A 17039-nucleotide genomic window follows, 5' to 3' on the forward strand; every position below is an offset into this window, starting at 1 on the left:
GGACATGGCCTCATGACTGAGCGGACAAGGCTGCGGCAGTGCCTGAGGTCAAAGAGGAAACTGCCCGAGCGGCTTTGGCACCTCAAGTACTTTGCTTTCCACCTCTGGTACTCCCACTGTGGCCCCTTTGACTGGCAGCTCCTCTCGATCTACCAAAGGTAGAGTAGTACAGAAAGGAACCTCCCCTCCACTGCTGTCCCCTAGGACGAAAAGGCAGAGGTTGACATACTGCAGCGCTAAAAGACTTCGCTGCAGCTTTGGAGGTCTGCAACCTCTCAAGGCTCTCGTCAGCCATGCTGCCAAACAGATGGACACCATCAAAGGGCATGTTGAGAAGCCGGAATTGCACATCAGGAGCAAACCCCAACTTCTGCAACCATGCAAACCTGCGTATCACAGTGCTCGTAGCCATGGACCGGCTGACACAGTCTGCCGTGTCCAAACCCGACTGAACGGATTCACACATGGCATCCTTGCCGTCTTGCACGAGGGCTAGAAAACCATCCCGTTCCTCCCCTTCGGGACTATGCTCAGCTGCCAAGGATGCACAATTCCACAGCGTGTGAGTGAATCTCACCAAGGCACAAACGGAGGTGGCTGCCTTCAAAGCCAAATGCTCAGATGAAAATACCTTCTTCGCCCAACCATCAAAGTGCTTATCGTCCCGATCCGGAGGGATGGTAGGATACACAGCCTGCTTCGCGGGGGCCGTAGCCGCCTGCACCACCAAAATCTCCAGGGTAGGGTGCGTCGACAAGTAGCAGGGGTCACTACTGGCTGGGCGGTATTTTTTCAGAAGCAACTTATTCACTGCCAGGAGACTCTCCAGAGCAGTCCGTCAGATCATCCTGATCAAGATCAACAGGTGGAGCAGACCACCCCAAGTATTCAGCCTATAGGAGGATTTGGCATGCGTCCCAGGCTCAGGCCTGCCAAACTCCACCTCCGGAGAGGTGTCAAGACCACTGGCGTCATGCAAGGACTGACAGTTTTCCTCCATCTGACTGTGTCCAGACAAAAAGGTCCTCAGGGACATCAGGAGGCACAACCATCTCCTCATCAGACCCTTCCTCCACCTCTGAAATATAATCCAAAGGTTGGAACAAATCCAATCTGGGAGGAGGAACAGAGTAGGGCTCAAAAACAGGCCTCATAGACTTACTGAGAGCCTTCCTCAGAGTTTCCACAGCCCTCCGGGGCACCTCCACAAACGGCGTCGAAGGTGCCGAGGGAATCGGCAACGACAACATCAAGATAGGAGCCCTGAGAGTGTCCCTCGACAGACATGGCGCTGATGCCTTCCTCGAAGGCTTCACAGGTTCCAACGGTCGCGATGGAGTCGAGGAACGGGACCTGGATCTGGCACGGCTATGGCGATCTCCCTTGTCTGAGCGGGACCTCGACAGCTCCCGATGATTGCACCGACCTGCCCGAGCCCAAAGGCGTGCGAGTGGTGGACCGAGCCCGTTCTCTGCCGGCTTCTTTCGAAGGCGAGGCCGTAACTGTGCCTTGCGATTCGAAAATCGCCATCATCTGCTGGCGGAATGCATCCGATTCGGCCCGCGACGAAGTCTTGGTGGGACAAGTCAACCGTCTGGCGGGATGCTCCGACGAGGACGGGGAAGGCGACCAGTGACAGCGCTTCCTTGAATGCCTCGAAGAGGCACAGGAATGGCGGAAACCACTCCGAGACCGAGACCCATGGATTTTCGCCGACGCAGAGTCGCCCCTCGAGTCATCAGTCGAAAGCCCAGCAGACTTCGATTTATGGGGCTTACACACCCTACCTAGCTTTAATTTCTTCTTACGTTCCCGCAAGGCCTTAGACGTCAGGAACTGGCAATCATCGCAGTCGTCGGTGGCGTGGCTTTCGCCGAGGCATCAGAGGCAGATGTCGTGCGGGTCCATGATGGACATTTTCGAACCGCAGTCCCGACATTTTTTAAAGCCTGACTTCGGGATAGTAGAAGAAGACGACATCACTATCGAAGAGAAGAATCGAGCGCGCTGAGATTTCGGAGCAAACAGATTTGCAGAAAAAACAGAACTGAGGCTACGGGTGCCGTGCATCCTATATATAACATCCGGTGACGTCGACCCTCGACGGAGGCCCTCGAGGAACAACGTAAGGATGCCCTCTGCCGAAAATGTTCCGAAGCAGCATAGCTATGGTCATTACCTGTCATAGATGTGGAATACGCCGGAGGACAATCCCCTCGAAATATTTTAAATTTTTTTAATGCATTTTATTAAAGTTTGTAATTTAAATCACGAATGTAATATTGTTAAGGTTAAATGTCGATTTAGCCAATAAAGCAATAAAAAAAAGACACTATATTGTGCACCACCAAACAACACCCACAAGAGGCTAGAAAGAAACCTGGAGGAAATGGACATGGATGGTCTTGAAATCATCCACTCGAACCTCACATGCTTCAACTATGTAAAAGTTCCTCAGATCATCTGCAAACTCAATCACACTTCAACCACAAACCAGACGTTGACACCTGAAATCGGCAAAAACTAAACTCAATCAAAACTGAACTTCTAATTTGCGTCACCACAACAACTGACCACACATGGATCCCCTTGTCTGATGAAATGGTAACCTGCACGCTGCATGCTGTGATTAACAAAAACTTGAAAACGTATTCAAAGGCATTGTAAGAAGCTTCTTCTACCAACTCTCAACCATTCGATGCATCATACAATCATTGCCTTTTCCACACAAAACTGGGTTTTACAATGTAAAAGTATCTCCATCTCACACTGTGCCTGCCTTAGCATTGGCTCAGAATCCCAAAAAAAGATATTGATCTGCACAAGCCAAATAGAATGCTTCACTTCAGCAACAGAAAAGTTGAGGAAGAGGATAATCTGCATTCCTGCCAACCAAGCTATGGAACTCAATGGCCAGGCTTTGCCACGCAGAGGAAGATCACTTCCAGTAAATCTCTCAAAACCTAGCTGTACACAAAACTGCAAAAGACAAACTAGCATGACACCCAAAGACTAGACCAATCTGAACATTTTAACTGAATAATCAGACCAGTGATAGTGGCACACTGTAACAGACATTCCTTTAGTGAGGTGGCACAAATATATAGTTCTCTACTGTGTATTCAGTGTTCATTGTGCACAAATGAACTATAAAATGCACTATTTCAAAATTTCTTTTGAAATATTTTGTTCTGGGGGATGGGCAGAGGGAGTAACACTTACCACGCTGTAAATAGCCCCTGATTGGTTTTCCATTACTCACTAAGCTAATTTGCATTCCACCACTTCAAAAATTAACTAGTCATTGCTTCCCAAGCCCATATTAGCCATTAAGAACTTGCAAGATTTGGTTGCCAAGCACACCAGCTCTGCTGCGATGGTGAACAGATCAGCATTTATGTTTATGACACTTTAGTTAAAAAGCAAAATAACAGCCAACTTGGGTAACCAATGACATCAAGTGCAGCTGACATAATGTTGCTTGAATCCAATCAAAACTTGAGAGCATGGATGCTTTCTTTCATAAGTAGGTGGCGCTTTGTCTGGGTCAGCACATGGTTTCCTTTAAACCCACATTTCAGGTGACTATTCCCTCCTGTTACACTGCCTGCGCCCCCCCCCCCCCACCTCCAACCCCTGTACCACTCCAAGAAGTTGAAATTGAAAGGACAATAGATTTCTTTGTTCCGGATACCACAGAAGATGAGGAGTACAAATCTGATCTCTCGCAGAACTGTCTAGAAGATCAGTTCCCAGCACTATAAATTATCTTGTTAACAAGGCTACCAATTCAAACCACAACGTGAAATTCACTCAAAATCCAATCCATCTAGTTAGAATACCAGCTTATAAAGAAAGACACAGAAAGAGCAATGTAAAGGAGCAGGTGGACGCATTCTCTCTAGTCACCGCCCCTTCACCACCGTCCTATTGGAATGACAGACGAAGAGCCACAATTGGGAACCCATGCACAAGTTTATGAGACATGCCCTTACCACGTCGATTATATGAAAGACGATATGAAGGACGATATGAAGGAGGATATGCAGCCATTCAGAAGATACACTAACGTTGAAACAATGGAAGAAAGCTACCAAGCTACCAAGAAGGTTGTCCCTTGCCGATTTGCCGGAATGCAGCCATGCATAAAATGGTGCGCAATATGGATGTACGTTAAAGTCTAATGGCAGAAAAAGATATACGAACCTATGATGAAACGATATGAAAATACTTAAGAATGACGATGTAACTGAAGCACTAAGAAACATGTACTCCATGATGTAGTACTTATGAACACAAAGAAGAATGAAGCGACTCAATGGTTAATAACTGTAAATATCCTGAAACGCAAGGTAGAAAGAATACGTAGAAGCTTGCTTATGAGAGGTATATATTCAACACTTAGGATGACCATTAAACGGAGATGGACGACGGCTCTTGTCAATCAACTCAGCTACCTCAAAATATGAGCCCAGGATCTTATAATGGAAAGATGACAAAGAAGCGGTTTTCCCTTGCAAAATAAAAGATTGGCTTTGAACCGAGGATGCTATTTTGAGAGATGGAGGAAAAGCACAAAAGGGAGTTTATGAGCAGACCATGTGCAAGGACATATTTCCCAAAGATTAGGAGGAACGAGAACATTTAGTGATGCCAAATATTGGACAATTAAAAGGGCATGCAGTTAATATGGGACGAATTGAGCAAGTCTCTAAAGGCCAAGAGGAGCAACTACACTCAGCATAATTGAATCAAATGGTGTTAAATCCACTGTTGATGGGGACAATTTCATGGTCTTGTAACACGTTACGAAGAGCTTGCAAATAAGGGCTATTCATTAAGTCTGGAGCGAAGATAAATTAACAGTTACTCACCGTAGTGACTAACGTGCATAGTTCCCTTTCCTCCATACTGTATGGGCGTCCCTCGCGAGCGACGGGAGACAGAACCTTTTTCACCAGAAAAATCTTCTTCCCCTTTAAATTTAGAGGCGCGCGGGTCACGGCCCTGGGAGCATGAGCTTGTCTGACTCCGCCCACCAGCACCACTCCTTAGTCCCCACTGACGCGTCGAAAATATGCAACATTGCCTAATGACACCAGTATAATTAGGGGGGAGGATGGTGGGACGTATGGAGGAAAGGGGACTAAGAGTATGTTAGTCACTACGGTGAGTAACTATTCAAAACTCTTACGTCCTGTCCCCTTTCCTCCATTCTATATGGGCCATTACAAGTGAGTGTAGCCCCAGGGTGGTGAGGACACCCTCCTTAAGCAAAAAGGTTCCTAAGAACCGCCTGCCCGATAGCTGTGTCTGACTTATAGGCGACGTCCAGACAGTAGTGCTTGCAAAAAGCCGAGGGGGTGGCCCAGGTGGCTGCCCTACTGATGACCTGCCACGACACATGACGCTGGAAGGCAATAGCCGTTGAAGAGGACGTGCCAAGTGTCATCAACACTCCAGCCACCCCCTTTGTAGTACACCTGGTACTTGCACGTCAAAGTAGGTGACGTATGACGAACAAATAAACCAGTAAAGAGCATTGGTTGGGCTCTGCCCAGTGCCTATTAGAATAATAGCACCTATTGAAGTACTGACACCTAAGAAAACCTGGACAGTAAGGTACCCTTTGAGAAGACCATATCTACTGTCAAGACAAAATGACGGTTGTCAGAATGGAATACCCGAAGAAGCCAAGAAGATAATAAAGCAAGACGAATGGTGACGTCAGAAGACATCGGACGGACACACAGATATAGGACCAGAGAATGCTGATGGAAAACAAAGTCAATAGAAGATACTAAGGATAAATGACATCTTGAACCCAAGATGAAGAAACCTATGCCATATACACAATGAAGATATTCATTTAATTTAAACATGTACAGATGCAAGAAATCGCAAGAAGCAAAGAAATCGTGAAGCTTGCATATGCTTCGTAGTAAAATAGATTGCGGCAAGCGCCAACATATACATATATACCTCAAAAGCACTTTATACATGAGTATAATTCCACTACGCACATGAGCAGAGTTGAAAAAAGGTTACTAAAGGTCTCAAGAGGAGAGTGTTGCAGCAAACAAATCAAGAATTAAGACCGAGCGAAACTCAGCTGAAGATAACCATGCCAAGAGGCCAAGGTCGTATCTGTTTGGAAAAGGCCGACAGTGGATACAATTAAAGAGAAAAGAACAGAGTATCCTGTTCAGAAAGGTCAAGATAAGCCACAGATGGTAGAAAACTGGCAGAATTAAATCAAATACACGAACATACATGAAGAAGAGTCTGATTTCATGGTGTCCTAGTCACGTGACAAGGCAGGCTGAAAAGGTAAGACTTTCACACCTACGCATGGATTTCTGCCATACCCATACTCAAGTTCTCAGTCCAAGAAGCAGACTTGAGGCCAAACTACAAAGCATTAATTGACACATTACCACTGAGATGATGATTGATTGTAACATAATTAGAGGGAAGCTGGGGTGCAGAGGAGCTCCCTGCACCTGGCTGGTTGTTCTGCATGCTGCTAGACGCAAGTGGAAAAGTAGAAGTGGGGTTGATGCCAACCCAATCATAATGGACCGTGTAATCTAGGGTCCTATAGAGAGTAGATCCAATGGGACATCGTACTTTCAGTGACGTTCATAGTGGCCATTTTGAAGGAAGGGCTTAGTTGCCTCACCTGACATTGATTATCCAATCCCCTCTCCCTGTTACCTCATACAGATATAGTACCCATGATAAAGTTACCTTCCTATAACCAATCAGGTTGCATGTTAGGTTTTTAAGTTCTTGCTATAAATACTGTGTTTTTTCTAAAATTGAGTTGGAGTTGGAAGAGAGAGGAGAAAATCGCACGGTTGCTGATGTTCATTGTACTCCCCGTTTTATGTACTTGTAATTAAACAGACTCCCTTTGCCAAACTATTGAGTTGTCATAGTTATTTGATGCACAAGTACAAATCTGCATCCCCAGCTATCTCGAGGGTACTGCTACTCATCTTAGAGGGCTGTTTGGAGATCCCCAGTCAGAGGGCTGGCTGGAGACCATCCAGTTCACCGTGCTTTTGGCACTGATAGCATGGGCATGCACATTGGCCGGAACGGGCCTGTGTTGCCCCTCATATGCCTCCTTGATAGCCCCGACCATCCACTTAGAGATGGAGGCCTTGGAAGCCTGATAACCTGGCCTTGCCCCTCCGAAGGTAATGAAAAGGGCATCAGATTTGCGGAAAGCCTTGGTCCTTTCCAAGGAATACTTCAGAGCACGTCTGACATCGAGGCGATGCAAGACTCTCTGAGGTTCATCCTTGGGATCGGAGAAGAAAGTAGGCAGAACAATCTCCTAGTTAAGGTGGAAGGCGGATGGGACCTTGGGTAGGAAAGAACGGTGCGTCCGGAGGACCACATTATCCTTGTGAAAAGTGGTGTAAGGCTCTGATTCCACGAGGGCCTGGATCTCGCTCACCCTGCGAGCTTAGGTGAGGCCCACGAGCAGAGCTGTCTTTATGGTAACCAATCTGATGTCAGCAGATGCCATTGGTTCGAATGGTTTCTGGGCCAATGCGCCCAATACCACATTGAGGTCCCAGACTTGTTAGAGGAGGAAAAGAGACCCTCCTCTGAATTTCTGTAGGCGCCAATGGCTGCCAGGTAGGTGCGGCATGTGTGGACTTGCAGTCCGGAGTGTGCGAGGTGTGCCGAAAAGTAGAGGACATCATACAAAGAGCACTTGAGCGGGTCGATCTCCTTAGAGCTGGCCCAATGACAGAATCTAGACCATTTGCTCTTGTATTGGCTCCTGGTAGCTTTGCTTCTGGTGCCCTGTATGATGTCCAGGTTAGCCTGCGACAGGTTCAAGTGTTTCAGAGTGACTTGCTCAGGAACCACGCTCCGAGGGCTAGTTTGTGAGGCACAGGGTGGAGAACCTGGCCCCCCTGCTGTGTCAGGAACAGAGCTGGGCCCAGAGGTAGATGCATGGGAGGCCTGTCCGATAGGCTGAGCAGGCAGCTCAGAGAACCATGGTCTCGCCAGCCACCAGGGAGCTATCAAAATGATGCTGCAGTGACAAGATTGTTTTATCCTGCAGATCACACTGTCGACCGGGGGGGTGGGCGGGAAGGCGTTAGTTTGTGTAATTATTTGTATTGCGCACCAGACCCAGGGGTATCAGGGCGCAGCAGTTACAAGCAGGTACAAGGCTTAGGTTACAGGTTTACATAGTATGAAAAACAGAAAACAACTTAGGTTAACATTTACAAAAGTATAATACATGTAGAGAATTGCACAAGGCATAGGGAGAATGCATATTTACAGAAGAATCTTTAAAGGTGGCCTGAAGAGATGACCGCAGTCAGTGCTGGTTGGACGATTTAAGCCAAGTGATAGTATTGGACCTATAGTTCAGGTAGGGTTGGTCTTCTCGTAAAGAATGGGGCAAGGCGTTCCAAAGCTGGGCCGCTTTAACAGGGAAGCTGCAGCCTCCAACCTTAGATATTTTGAATCTGAGGATAAAGAGGCAGTTTGAATTAGCTAGTCTGGCAGGTCTAGATGAAGTACGTCTGTAGAATCTCTCGGCTAGGTAGATGGGAGCAGCTTTGTTCAAAGATTTGTGGATAAGTGACTCAGATTTTAACTGTATTTTGTCATATGTGGAAAGCCAGTTTTGTCGTCTGATCTCAAAGATGTGTTCTCTTCTAGATACTCCAAGGGCAGCTGTAAGGGCATTGTTTTGGAGGATTTGAATTCTCCTGACGATGGATTTGTTGGAACCTATATACAGTGCGTTGCAATAATCTAGCCTGGACAAGATGAAGGCTCTGGCTAAAATGACAACTGTTGTTGGAAAGGAAGGGTTTGCCAGTTCTAATCAGTTTACAGGTGTATGCAGTCGTAGAGACCAATGGGTTGATTGTTTGTTAAAGGACAAGGCGTAGTCAAGTTAGAATTCCAAGGTTTTTACATCCTTGGCCACTTTTATGATGTTGCCATCGATTATGAAGGAAGAGTATTCATGGCCTACTCTTTTGAGGTTGGAGGGGGTGCCCAAGATGATAAGTTCTGTTTGATCATCATTAAGGCATAAACCATGTGTAGCCATCCATGCCTGGATGATGATGTACACTCTATTCACCAAGGCCAAATCCTTGTTGTAATCCCCTGAAAGTGGGAGGAGAATCTGAGTACCGTCTGCATAGTTTGTGTAGTTGATACCAAGATGGTCCAGATCATCAAAAAAGGGCTTGGTAAATGTGTTGTACAGGGTAGGCGTACGCCCACATGTAGTTCCACTGTAGGTGGAATGCATTAGCCCAGGGAGCTGGGGCCCTGCCCCAGCCAGGAGGCAAACTGCTGGTATTTCTTGTTGTCGTGGGAGGCAAACAGATCCACCTGGGGGATGCCCCCATCTGAGGAAGATTTCCTCCAGTACCAGGTCGTTGAATTTCCACTCGTAATTGTTCGTCCCCAGTCTGCTGAGCATGTCCGCCTCCAGGTTGGACACTCCCGGAGTGGACAGCAATGAGGTAGATGTTGTTCTGCAGGGCCCATTCCCACATGCAGATAGCGAGGTTGCACAGTGGAGGGGATCTGGTACCCCCCTGATTGTTCACATAGTACATGCTGGTGGAGTTGTCCATTTGGATAAGTACTGTCTTGCCCTCTGTGAGAGGGAGGAAGGCTTTGAGGGCCAGCCATATGGCCTTCAACTCTAGCCAGTTGATGTGGCGCTCCTGCTCCTACCGGGTCCAGACTCCATGGACACTGTGGTTGTCCAGAGTGGCTCCCCAGCCCTCCAGGGAGGAGTCTGTTGTGACAGTGAACTGAGGGAGAGGCTGCAGGAAGGGCTTACCCCGCCATAGGTTAAAGTCTGAGGCCCACCAAAGGAGGTCCGAGCGGAGAGACGTGGGGATGTCCAAATGCTCAGATTGTGAGCCTCTCTCCTGATTCCAGGAAGCTGCGAAGTGCAGCTGTAGTCTCCTTATCCCGAGTCCTGTGTGGGGACGTCCAGAAGGACCACCGCCATAATGCCCAGGAGGTGCTGGTACCACCAGGCCAAGGTCACAGTCCTGGAGAGGAAGTGCGTAGTAGCTCTCTTGATGGCCGTGATCTTGTCCTCTGAAGGGAACACCCTCTTGGAGCCGGTGTCACAGATGAGGCCCGGGAAGGTCAACTTCTGCGTGGGTTGCAGATAAGACTTCCTGAGATTGATAGTAAACCCCAGGTCTTGGAGTGTGTTCATAAGCACGTAAGAGGTGTGAAGAACCCCCTCCGTTGATGAGGACCGGACGAGCCAGTCGTCCAGGTATCGGTAGATGTGGTGGCCCTGGGCCCTGAGGAAGCTGTCACTGCATTCATGAGTCTGGTGAATACCCTGGGGGCTGAGTTGAGGTCAAAGGGTAGAACCTTGAACTGGAAATGGCAGCCCATGATCCTGAAGCGCAGAAAGGACTGATGCGGCTGCCAAATCTGGACGTGTAGATACGCGTCCTTCAGATCCAGGGAGCACATCCAGTCTCCCCTGTTGAGTGTCTCCGCAATGAGAGCTGTCGTAACCATCTTGAATTTTTGTAGAGGTTGGGAGAGGTTGAGGGTGGAAAAGACCAGCACAACTCTCAGGCCAGCCTGGTGGTTCTTCTGTATGGCGAAAATCCTGGAATAGAAGTCCAATCGTCTCTGGGAGGCTGGGACTTCTTCCACTGCCTGGCACTCTACGAGCAACCGGACTTCCGCCAACAGAGTTGATGTCCCAATCTGTGGGAGAGGAGGGAGGCGAGGGAGGGACCGGTAGGTGGTATCCCGCGGAGACTACAAATAGGAGCCAGGGGTCTAAAAAATGTTGCAGCCAAAAATTGCACGGGAGAGGCAATCCTGCCCCCACCAGAGAGACGTGGACCCGGAGGGGCGTGTCATGCCTTTTTACCTTTTGAGGCTACTGAGGAGGCGGGGGATTGGAAAAACCCCTTGACCCCCCTATCCCCTTTTGTTGTTTCCTCCGATGCTGACTCGGGGGAATGGTCAGGTTGTCTGGACCTCCGTTCCTAGAAGTCTCGGAACCCTCCAGATACCCGCCCCTTGTCGGAGCATGGATTGGACTGGTTGTACGCTTTGGGTGTGGACTTCGTAAGAATAGATAAAGACTTAGCAGACTGTGAGCTGCTGGTTTTTTAAATTTAATTCTTCATCCGTGGAGGAGTGGAAGAGGTCACTACCCTCGAATGGAAGGACCAATATGCGTTCCTGGTGGTCCGGGTTGAACTTAGTAGCCCAGAGCCAGGCCATCCTTCGCATGCCCACAGCGATGCAGATGGCCCGGCCAGAGGTATCGCTATGGGCCACCGAGGACTCCATGATGTCGGACGCTACCAGCCTGGCTTCTCCTAGTCACGCTTTGAAGCAAGCATGGCTTTGGGGTGGGAGTTCCAGGAGGAAGTCTGCGATTTCCCACCCGAGCCTTTGGTCAGCAGCTGCCAGCATGGCATCGGCGTTGGCTTGGTGCAGGGGACGAGGTGGCAGAGGACGACTGAGGCTTAGAATAGAGTGACGCTGCAGCGATCACTGAGGAGTGCGGCTGCGGATGAGCCAAAAGCAAGAGTGTATCCCCCCTCTAGCTGCCTGTGCTTGGCGCTGAGGCGACGATTGACAGGTTGTGCCGAGTACGGCTTGAGCCACCCCTTCTTCACCAGGGCGACAACGTCCTTCTGCATCGGGATCCCTGTCTTGGATGGGGGGCCTTAGCGTGAGGACTTCTCCCAGGACCGCCTCCTCAGGCTGCTCAACCTCAGACTGAGGAAGGCCCAGATAATCCGCCAAGGCCACAAGGTATTCGTGGAAGACCCTCGCTGACTATGGCGTGTCGGGGTCCTCCTTTCGTCCATGTCCGCCTGAGTGCTCGGAGGATCTAATCTCAGACTGGGGGGGGTGCTGTGATGTTGGAAATGCATTGGAGGAACAGGGCCACCCTGTCCTTGTCCTGTAGTCCTTTCTCATTTGTGTTTTATATTGTTTTCTGCCCAGGAGTCCATGTGGGACTCCTGGCAGTGCAGCTCTTCCTGTTTTTGGTTTGGTGTACAGACCCATAGGATACCCTTATGGCACCCATGGATGGGGGCACAACCCTGTGCCCCTAGTGTATGTTTTTGGGCACCTGTGTGTGGCCCACAGTACAGGGTATGTGCTGGTGGCAGCTCCATGCTGAATTTAACAGGTGCTCTGAGTAGCCTCCATTTTGGGATACCCAGGCCCTGCCATTGGAATCAGTTGATTCCTGAAACAAGATGGCCCCTGTGGCCTCTTGCTTTCCATTGCCTGTTACCTTGTTTTCACATAGTCCTGGGAAGCCCTGACTCTGTCCCTTCCCCCTGACTGTCTGTTGGGTGGAAGTTCCATATATGGTGTTGTTGTGAAGTCCAGGCCAGACTGGCTGGAGCCTTCCAAGTGACTGTATGTTGTGGGTACACCCTGTGGGTGGGACATGGGTGAATGGAGTGTGTGACCAATATGCACTTCTTGTTGTGGATGTCTGGTATCTAGTGTTTGACACAATGACTGAGACAGCCCTGCCTGAAACTGGTATGAATGCAGTGTGTAGTGTTGAATGGCTGGGTACTTGTCCCAATACAAATTCCTTGTTGTGAGTGTCTGAGAGGGAGGAGTATGGCCTGAATGCACTGCATGCCGGATTGGCTGACTGACTACTGAATGCCCTTCTGAGTGATTGGTTGCCCGAGTGTGACCCAGCAGAATGAATGGTAGATCAACTTGTATATCTGGGGGCCTCTCACTGTTAGTTTCAACTCCAGCTTCTGGACGATTTCTAACATTGAAACTGAAGCCGAATCTTGAAGCCGAGCCTGAAGAAGGTTGACTGCTGTCTCCCTTTGCCGAAAGCCGTTGAGACTGATCCAAGAGAGGACCTGGTAAGGCACTCTCTTCCTGTGCTCCGAGGGATCATCGAGCACCGATAACCTTCGCCGAAGCGCACCGGAAATCAGACCCTCGACAGGCTGCTGACCAGAGATGGGGACCACCGAGGAGAATGAAGATAAGCACCAGACATTCCGTCCACCGCCGTCGACCAGGTTTCGCAGGCTTGCGCTGGAGGCCCGTCAAAGCTGTGTTGGCCAGAAGAGGGGACCGTTTGATGCTGTGCCGCCAACGACCGGAACCGCACGTCACGTCACCTTGCCTAAGACTTTTGATTCACGGATGCGCTCGTCCTCACTGCCGCCCGCCTTATCCCGCCGGAGAAGGCCAGGCCGTCAACGCGCCGAGGAGCATCCGCCGATGGGTTTCCCGCCAGCCAAAGACCGTAGAGACACCGGACGACTCAACGCCCTTGCTGGGCCACAGTCCTTCATAAACTCTTTGCAGTCCTGAACTATCGACATCGAGGTGCCCCGCACGCCTCTTCCCTGCAGGACGTCTTCTCCCCACCATCAACGAGCACCGCTGGGACCGAAGCTGCCGCCTCGACAGAGTTCACTTTCTTCGAGGGATCTCGACGATCCGTGGCTCCTGCTTTAAAGAGAGCCGCTCAAGAAGGATCCATTGATGAATCAGCGTCAAACTCTGCTATTCCAGGTACATTGGGGTGGTAGAAAATTATAGAAGGAAATAAGACTTCTAGAACAATACATGAACTGGGCTTGTGATATATCTTTACTTTACAGGTTGCCTAGGTGGGGGGGATCTCCACACAGAACTGTGTCTAACGGTAGAGGCCAGTATTCTGCCAATTGTTCTAACCAACTGCTTTCACCCTATATCTATTGTTGGTTACCTTTATTAAGTGATTTGTGTGGCATTTAACCAGAGTACAGTTGATGCACTTTTAATGAAATCTGATAATAATTGTGGTACCACTTAGAACTGCATCTATTTGCCATTGTAGATTTACTGAGCACAAAGGGAGTTATTGTGATTGTGTACATAACCATGAACCTTAATTATATAAAGACTGTGTTTTAACTAATACAGTGTGTGGACATTCCTTTGTGGAGGCTTGGGGACTACACTGTACTTAAGAACCAGCCTGCATCACCTCCTGAGAAGCTAGGCCCCGATTGCTCGTCCATTGCTACCAACAATAGAGAATTTTGGCTGGGGTCCTCTGTGCCTCTCCTCTACCATATAGAGAGCAGAAGTACAGACCCCCCCCTCCAGTCTTTACAGTGTCCATAAAGGGTGTTAGTGCTTATGAACAGTGCCACCTGTCAGCCTGTTTTCTGCCTTAGTCTAAGGGTGGGCTCCCTATGTCAATGGCTGACTCGCTTCCTAGAGGCCTTCTAGCTGTCCCTCTCCTAGCCCCGCTTAGCTTTCTAAGGAATACTGGGGTGGTGCCTTCCTGCTACACTGCGCCACTTGCTCTTCATGCACACCGTCTCACCTGACTCTCTTACTCTAGGGTCCTAAAATGTATTTGTTCCCAACCCCTCTGATGTTACACTTTGCCTTCCTACTTCCACCCTTTGATGTTTCTGCTCTTCACAACTCCTCTACTACCTCTTATTACCACACAACTAATCCCTCCTTCATTACTTCTCCTCTCTTCTTACTACTCCTCCTCCTTGCCAAGACAACTTCTCAGCTATTACTACTCCATCTCTGCTCTTCCCACTACACTACCGCTTCTCACTACTGCTGCTGCCTCTCTACTATCACTCCATGCCTCACTCCCACTCTACTGCTGCTACAATTTCTATACTACTGCTTCTCTCTCTACTTTTAATACCACCCCTACTACCACTATTACCACCTCTCACTCCCTCCACTACTCCTACCACTACTCTCATTCCCTCCACCCCCCCCAAGACAACTACTACCTCCTCCTAGTACTATTCTAATCCTACTACACTCATTCCTCACACCAACGCACAAACTCTCTACAGATCTTTCTCCAGTAACCTGCACACTCGTTCCACGCTCTCCTTCTCTGGCCTCTCTGACGTCCTCCTCCACCTCCTGCCTGACCCAACTACAACCCACACAAACCCATCCCTAAACGTGCCTTTAAATATCCCACCCTTGCCCAGGTTTGGTCCAATTTACCCTAGTCAATCATGTACCTGTCTTCAGAGGGCATATCGTTGGCAGGGCTTGGAGAGGGCGTTTAAGGGCTTATAAGCCCCACCCCCCTTTTCCCTGCACAGTGTTGCTGCATTTCTAACATGGGGCCTACAGTGACCCACATGTATCAGTAGTTCCTTCAGGCCTTCTGGTAGGCCGGATTTTAATATTCTACTCCCTGGATGTCTAGTGATGTTGCTATGGCCTTCCTGGGGGGGCTTTATTTACAAATACTCCCTGGTGGGCTAGTGGGATGTTTGCCAGGGACTTTCTGGAGGCATTCTCCGATTAACGGACTCCCTGTCTAAACCATATGGCCTTTGTGGGGGCCTTCATTATTCTTTTTTTACAAGGATACCTGGTGGGTTAGTGGGTGATTTTACCCCACACAGGCTCCAGCTGATGCTGTAGGCTGGAGCCGTGCTCTGTCCCATGACACTGCGTTAACTCACTGCCTCACTGTGCCACCCTATTCTCTTGTGGCTAGTGTTGCCGTTGTTGCTGCTGCATCCCACAACGACCTGCATGCGGTCCGGGCTCTGCGTCCTTTGTTGTGGCACCGGTACCACCCTCCTACTCACGGCATCGATGACAACTGCGCACTCCATAGCAGCCTGCCCGGCTTCTTCACTGTGGCAGCAGCATGGTCCCGTTGCGGCTTTCCAACGCCATCAAAACAGGTAAGGAGAGGATGAGAGGGGGTCCATGTGCCATTCTGGCACTGGTCGGGGACTCCCCCCTCCCCGCGGCCCTCTTGACAGGGCCTGAAGACAGGCCCGACTACATTTGTGGACTAGGAGAGGAAATAATGGGCAGCATGGAGTCTGGAAACCAGAACGAATGTGGTTATGGAGTATCTGCTTTGTTTTTTCATGCTTCAAGTTTACTGCTGCTGGTAGCAAATAAGAGTAGTAATGCATCCTATTTGGTGCCTTTGTGTTAATAAAATGATATTTCCTTAAGGTGCCTGGGTTCACAGATAGCTTTGTCTGCCCATCCCAAACAACTTTCAGAGCTGTTTGAACATTTCAGCTAAGAAGCATCTCTTCTGCTGAGAGCTGTGGGGCCTAGACAAGGTGATAGAAAGACAGGTCTACCCGTTAAAACATGCCAGTCTTGGAGCAGGGAGGGGGAAAGCAACATCTTCAAATAGGGATTTGGCATACATCACCAAACTGATATTCAAATTCCACTCTACATGAAGTTCTCAAAAAGGGGGTCCGAAGAAGCTAGCTATCAAAAAAGGACATCTGAATGTTTACTGTACAAAGGAAATGCTTCCTCTAGAGGGATTCTGGAAGGCCAGATAACAGCCAAACAGGCTGTACACAATGTAATAGCATCCAAAAGGTTGATTAAACAAACAAATAATTTAATTGAAATGGCAGAAGAATCTCTAATGACAGACAACAAAATGGAAGCCTTTTTCTTCTTTAGCTTGAAGAGAAGAGTAATTCTCTGGTCACTTATCTTAACTCTAACATTTACACAGGCAGTGTGTTCAGGTGAATGCTAGTGCAGCAGTCAGGGGTTTCTGCAGAGCTATTAAGGGTAGGTTGAATAATCTGCTTTCGGGGGGGGGGGGGATTACTGTCCTCCGGAAGTATATGTATGATGCTATCAGTGGCTTGTGACCGGATTAGTCAATCAAGCCTATGATAACAGGGAAATCTATCACCTTACAAGGGCTGCTGAACTTCAGCCAGTAGGTAACTTTTGCAATTGGGATGAAGGAACAAAAGGCACCTGCAGCCCCTTCTTACAGAATTCAGAAGGAAAGTAATTACTGAGCATCGACCTCTGCCCATCCTAGCACCATAACTGGGGCATTTAGAGTTGGTTTTAGCAGTGAAGTGGTCAATCTGTGGGTATTCATATGTGCCAAAAAGCAGGAAGAAAGGAATAACGATGCATTGTTCTTGTTGAACCTTTTTGTTTTTAAATACATTCAGTACAACCACTCAATGCTTATT

At 48.8% G+C, this 17039-nt stretch overlaps 1 protein-coding gene across 4 annotated transcripts in view; it reads right to left on the minus strand.

Moving 5' to 3' along the window:
* TANC1 (tetratricopeptide repeat, ankyrin repeat and coiled-coil containing 1) overlaps positions 1 to 17039 on the minus strand; it is a 2406012-nt gene that overhangs the window by 670215 nt on the left and 1718758 nt on the right. The gene's annotated exons all lie outside the window — the stretch shown is intronic.

The sequence above is a fragment of the Ambystoma mexicanum genome, chromosome 9 (genome assembly GCF_040938575.1).
Source record: "Ambystoma mexicanum isolate Mex_15411 chromosome 9, UKY_AmexF1_1, whole genome shotgun sequence".
Taxonomy (NCBI): Eukaryota; Metazoa; Chordata; class Amphibia; order Caudata; family Ambystomatidae; genus Ambystoma; species Ambystoma mexicanum.